Source organism: Haliotis rubra, unplaced genomic scaffold (genome assembly GCF_003918875.1).
Source record: "Haliotis rubra isolate DU_JTF1 unplaced genomic scaffold, ASM391887v1 Scf114, whole genome shotgun sequence".
In the NCBI taxonomy this organism is placed as follows: Eukaryota; Metazoa; Mollusca; class Gastropoda; order Lepetellida; family Haliotidae; genus Haliotis; species Haliotis rubra.
In genome coordinates this window covers 1,225,001-1,231,425 of record NW_025765048.1, presented here as the reverse complement: position 1 = coordinate 1,231,425, position 6,425 = coordinate 1,225,001, and positions in this window count along the sequence as shown.

Sequence of the window (6,425 nt, the reverse complement as noted above, 5' to 3'; positions counted from 1 at the left end):
ATACTCCACATGGGTACAATATGTGAAGCCAATTTCTGGTGCGGGTTCAGTTCCATCGGTACTTCACGAGGTCAGTGTTAAGCATATAAGTATTGGTCAGGACAGTCTTCTGGGTTTAAGCAATGTGCAAATAGCATTGTCATCGTGATCAACAATACCAGCAGCCTTGTACATTTTAGAGTATCGGAAGTAGGACAACTTCAGATGGGTCGAAGGTTAGCGTGGAGAGGCTGTCGGGGAGATATTTCAAACCAGCTTATACGTAAGTACAGCTATGAAAAAAAAAATGTCATCAGGATATCAAATAAACGTTGTTGGGGCAATATATTAGTTCACAATTTTTCAACTATTTCTAGAACCTGTCATCCCAGCAGTGCCAGGTTTCATATTGATTAAAAAAGAATTGTCTTCAGACCTTACAATACATACATGCAATAGGTTGGGACAAATTGACTTATGTTTAGAATTATTTTATCAGTTCTGTTTAAAGAAGTGTATATTTTGTAACCATTGGTTTCAACAAGAGTACCCTCACTACCTTCACGACCCTCGGATCCGCGTTCTGAGATAGCTGGAATGTTGCCTGTGTATAAGACAGCACAGTTTTCAAAGCACCCTTGTCGTCACGGTGGAATGGGGCGGCGGGGTCGCCTAGTGGTTGAAGCGTTCGCTCGTAACACCGAAGATCCGGGTTCGATTTCCCACATGAGTACAATTGAGAAGCCCATTTCTGGTGTCCCCAAAGGTGATATTGCTGGAATATTGCTAACAGCGGCTTAAAACGAAACTCAATCACTCATGATGGAATGGAGACAAAGTAACCGGGGGTTTACGGTCGTCTAACTGGAGATGACAGCATCTCACTCATACAACCGAAACGTTATGCTAAAGTGCACGGTCCTTGATTAAACCACAGTAGAATTACCTCTGAATCATATGTACGCTCTTGAACAGGTTTGTGCAAAGTGAGTATTTTAGTTGTACTTATTGTAAGCAAACACTTTTACAGTTTACTCGCTGTAGTGCCTGTCGACCTCTGAAGTCAACAGTTATACACATGCCTCTGTAACAACATTTACTAACATCAAACAAAATCTGGTATATATTCTTATATCTAAAGTAAATTATACCGACATACATAATCAACACACGAAGAAATTCACGGGGAGAGTTCCAGTCTTCCTCGTGGCAATATTGCGTCCATCATGCGGCATCAAATCATACTCACTCACACCTGATGATATTGCGGTAGTACATCTGTCAGCTCAATTATCAGCACGAACTAACAGTAATGAATGCGATCCATATACCTGTGTGAGGCGGGGTGTGTTTACAGGTGTACTGTCATCTGAGAGTAATGTGAAGTAGGCTGTGGAAACACCCTGTTGTTCAACCCAAACATACACGTATATAGAATGTATATCTCCGTTAACACGTCCCTTAACGATCGGCTGGAAAGCATCAGCTTTATGGGAGCATATAGACGGGTATACCCTTCACTAGTAGTTACCCTGGTAACGATGGGATGAACATTGCAGAGATGTTTATATCTCGGCCTACACCTACAAAGATGACAGGTTTTCATCATCAATCTGCAAAATCTACTTCCTAGTTTCTGAAATTTGTTTTTGGAAAGTCTGCCCAAGCTGGACAATATCCTTGAAGCGCTCACCCTACAAAATGCGCACCATTCACTCACTCACTCGACTACAACCAACACTTTAAATGTCTGTAAGCCACGAGAAAGAATCGAATTAAGCGTCCATAAAAGAACCATGAGCCTGAAATCGCTCGCTTGCGATGGGTTTATGGAGCAACAATCCGGGAGTGTTTAGATACACCCAGCACTTGTAGTAAGTGATACCTGGCTCTTTAGTAGGGTACCACAATACCGAGGTGGTGCATGGCTGATTAACGGGGTACCACAATACTCGGGTGGTGCATGGCTGATTAACGGGGTACCACAATACTGAGGTGATACATGGCTTATTAACGGGTTGCCACAATACTGAGGTGATACATGGCTGATTAACGGGGTACCACAATACTGAGGTGGTACAAGGCTGATTAACGGGGTACCATAATACTGAGGTGATACATGGCTGATTAACGGGGTACCACAATACTGAGGTGATACATGGCTTATTAACGGGGTACCACAACACTGGGGTGATATATGGCTGATTAACAGGGTACCACAATACCGAGGTGGTACATGGCTTATTAACGGGGTACCACAGTACTGAGGTGATACATGGCTGATTAACTGGGTACCACAATACTGAGGTTATACATGGCTGATGAACAGGGCTATATTTGAGCGCGGTCCAGAGTAACAGTTGTCACACTTGCATTTCGTGGATCCCTCGATGGCTGAGTGGGTTAGATCGCAGACTTTGTGTGCTAACGATTTTGTGCCTGATGCGGAGAGTGTGGGTTCGAGTTCCTGATGAGACTCAACCGGAAAATGTTCTTCAGTGTGTACTGAGAAGTGTAGTCTTAAATATATGACACTGTGTATTGCTATGATGACACTGTATTGCAATGACACTGTGTATTGCAATGATGACACTGTACTGCTATGATGACACTGTGTATTTCTATGATGACACTGTGTATTGCTATGATGACACTGTGTATAACTATGATGACACTGTGTATTTCTATGATGACACTGTCTATTGCTATTGTGTAATGCTATGATGACAATGTGTATTGCTATGATGACAGTGTCTATTGCTATGATGACATTGTGTATTGCTATGATGAAAATGTCTATTGCTATTGTGTATTGCTATGATGACATTGTGTATTGCTATGATGACACTGTGTATTGCTATGATGACACTGTCTATTGCTATTGTGTATTGCTATGATGTCATTGTGTATTGCTATGATGACATTGTGTATTGCTATTAGCACACTGTGTATTGCTATTGCGTATTGCTATGATGGCACTGTGTATTGCTATTGTGTATTGCTATGATGACACTGTGCATTGCCATGATGACACTGTCTATTGCTATGATGACATTGTGTATTAATATAATGACACTGTGTATTGCTATGATGACAATGTCTATTGCTATGATGACTGTGTATTGCTATGATGACAATGTCTATTGCTATGATGACACTGTGTATAACTATGATGACATTGTGTATTGCTATGAGTACACTGTGTATTGCTATGATGACACTGTGTATTACTATGATGACACTGTGTATTGCTATGATGACATTGAGTATTGCTAAGATGACAGTGTCTATTGCTATGATGACACTGTGTATTGCTATGATGACATTGTGTATTGCTATTGTGTATTGCTATGGTGACATTGTGTATTGCTATGATGACACTGTGTATTGCTATTATGGATTGTTAAGATATTGCTATGATGACACTGTGTATTGCTATTGTGTATTGCCATGATGACATTGTTTATTGCTATGAGTACACTGTGTATTGCTATGGTGACATTGTGTATTGCTATGATGACACTGTGTATTGCTGTGAAGACATTGTGTATTGCTATGAGTACACTGTGTATTACTATGATGACACTGTGTTTTGCTATGATGACATTGTGTATTGCTATTATGACACTGTGTATTGCTATTGAGTATTGCTATGATGACATTGTGTATTGCTATGATGACATTGTGTATTGCTATGATGACACTGTCTTAGAACCACAACACTGACATAGGATCGGACTGGTGTCAGTCAGAGTGTGAAATTAGAGTGTAATAACCCACTAAAACTTCACTCTTCAGTTTTACAGTTGAAAGGTCGCCGGTTAATTGAGGCCGGCCTGAAGACCAAGGTACCCATTTAAGCTGAATCATTTCAAGGCCAGTGGTGGTTGTGTTCATATCAGTCTAAAGCCCCATACACTGTCATGTCCTGAAATAGACTACAACAGTCAACCACTGACAGGCCAGATAAATCTGATTGGCTGAACGTTAAGAAAGAGTTTAGTGATTTACCCCTGTCTTGTGTTACAATTGGTCAAATTCCCATCGTTCAGAGTTGTGTTGTATTTACATATATTACACACCTCAAAGACGTATGAAGCGCTGCGTTAAAAAAACGACACTTGTTCCCCAATCAGGGAATCCCGACAGTATTGAGTGGTGTCACGTGATCAGTGCATATCTGTCAGTCAGCGCTAAGGCGGAATCACGTCAATCTTGTGAAGAGAGATTTTATGTCGGTTTGAGCTGTTAGCTTTTTTCGTCCATTTTTTGCAGATAGTTTTATTGTCCGTTGTTAGCAGAGAGACTTATTGTCTGTTATTAGCAGAGAGACTTATTGTCCGTTAGCATGGAGACCCGTGGAGGGCAACCCATTGGTGTATGTGTAGAAATCAATGCAACTTTATTCAAGATATCAAACTGCGATCAAATGTCTCCGGACAGTTTGTTTTGTACTTTAGGCGTTTTAATTAAAGACAGAGTCCTATGTTGATGGTTGTTGTTTTTCAACCGAAACTATATATGTTTTTGTTTGTTGTTGTTGTTTGGGTTTGGTTATTTTCATTTTGAAGTGCGTGATCCTATTTTTACACCTACAGCAGCAATGCAATGGTCATCTAGTGGAAAGCTTCTAACCCGAGTGCTGTTTAACTATCAAACATCGGTATTGAGCCACGCCACTTGAAAACAATTGAATGAACTCACCAGACACATATTCATTTGGGGAACGAGTAAATGTTGTTAATAACTGTCAATATTATGGCGTCTGTTGTCGTGTAAGTAAACGACACCCAGGTGTTGTGGCGTCAATGTGACGTCTATGTGACGTCAATGTGACGTCTATGTGGCGTCAATGTGACGTCTATGTGACATCTATGTGACGTCTGTGTGACGTCAATGTGACGTCTATGGGACGTTTGTGTGACGTCTGTGTGACGTCTGTGTGACGTCTATGTGACGTCTATCTGACGTCTGTGCGACGTCTATGTAACGTCGCTGACCAGTTTTGCTCTGTGCAGTTTCATATAGTCACAGACTGAAGCCAAATATGTTTTATGTCTTGAGTGTATATTATCCGAAATGCCCAGTAGTCACGACAGGGGCTGACTTTTAAAATAAGCATATCATTTCTTTCAGTTTGTGTTGTTTGGGAACAAGGATGAAATTTAAACAAGAAACCATTTTGGACCAGACAAAGCAGGGTGACGGTAACATGCTGACAAGTCATAGCAGAGACAGTACCGTAAAGAAGCTGGCAGTGGCTAGGGCAGCCTTTAGGGCTGTGCAATATTACCGGTAAACCGGTATATACCGGTACAGTATCTCGCGATACGATTATTGCGATATGGTTGAGATTCTGCAATATATTGCGTCATCCAGAGTTAGCCCCCTTTGAATTATATGCCCTTGACTACCATGGCAACAATATGTGCTCTAAAAGTGTCTAATATACTTTTATTTCTGTTGGTTTCATGTAACATTGTACAAGTGGAAGTACCTTTATAAGTGGCTCCAAAGGAGCCAAATATTCTACCAAGTTTTGTGGGTTTGAATGGTTTCATATGTGACAGTTTGGAGGAATTAAGTGGTCTCAATTGGGCCAATGTTTTATTTAGTCTTATTAGTAGAGCCTCTGGTTCTGAGGAACCATTTTACAATTCAAAATATTTTATTATTTTTGTTTGTTTCATAATGTGGCATATGCTATCAATTTATCATAAAGGTCTAAGTCTTATAAATTTTGTAGTACTGTATAATGACATTCTAGTCAAGGATCTTAGCATTGGAGGTTACATGAGTTTTTAAGCTCAAGTAGTTCACCTAAATCATGTTTTTGTTTCATTTTGCAATAGTTCATGTTAACAGATGTTTATATTGGAGTTGAATCTGAATGAATCACTGACATACGAGGGGCGATCAAAAAGGATGTAGAATCACCAAGAAAACGATACAAATGCAGTTAATTTTATGTTTTATTTTTCTACATATTATTTGTCAAGCTCAAGCAATTTGGTTTTGCTATGTTCCAGTCTCACGATGCCCATTTTGTTTGACCTTTTATCTTGGTACCCTCAAAAAACGCAAAATCTACAATAAAAGCATCAAAAACTAGAAATATTTTGTGTGTTTGAGATTGATACAAGTCCCCTAGAATCACACTTAGATATTAAAGTTCATAAAAAAGCAATTTGAAATTACAATCGCTTGTTAAAGTCACTCCCCCTTCATGTTGACTGAAAGAACTTGTTTTGGAGACACTACCCATCCCCCTATCGGGAATCGTAATCATAAGGGCATAGCTTATTCTAACGTTTTCACTTATAAATGCATACATGATGCCAAGGGTTCAAACTAAATACTGAATGGTCACACAAGTGTCAGCTCACAATATATTGTAAACTGTGCCAGTTTGAATATCTGTACACAATGTTTTTGAAAGATGAAAA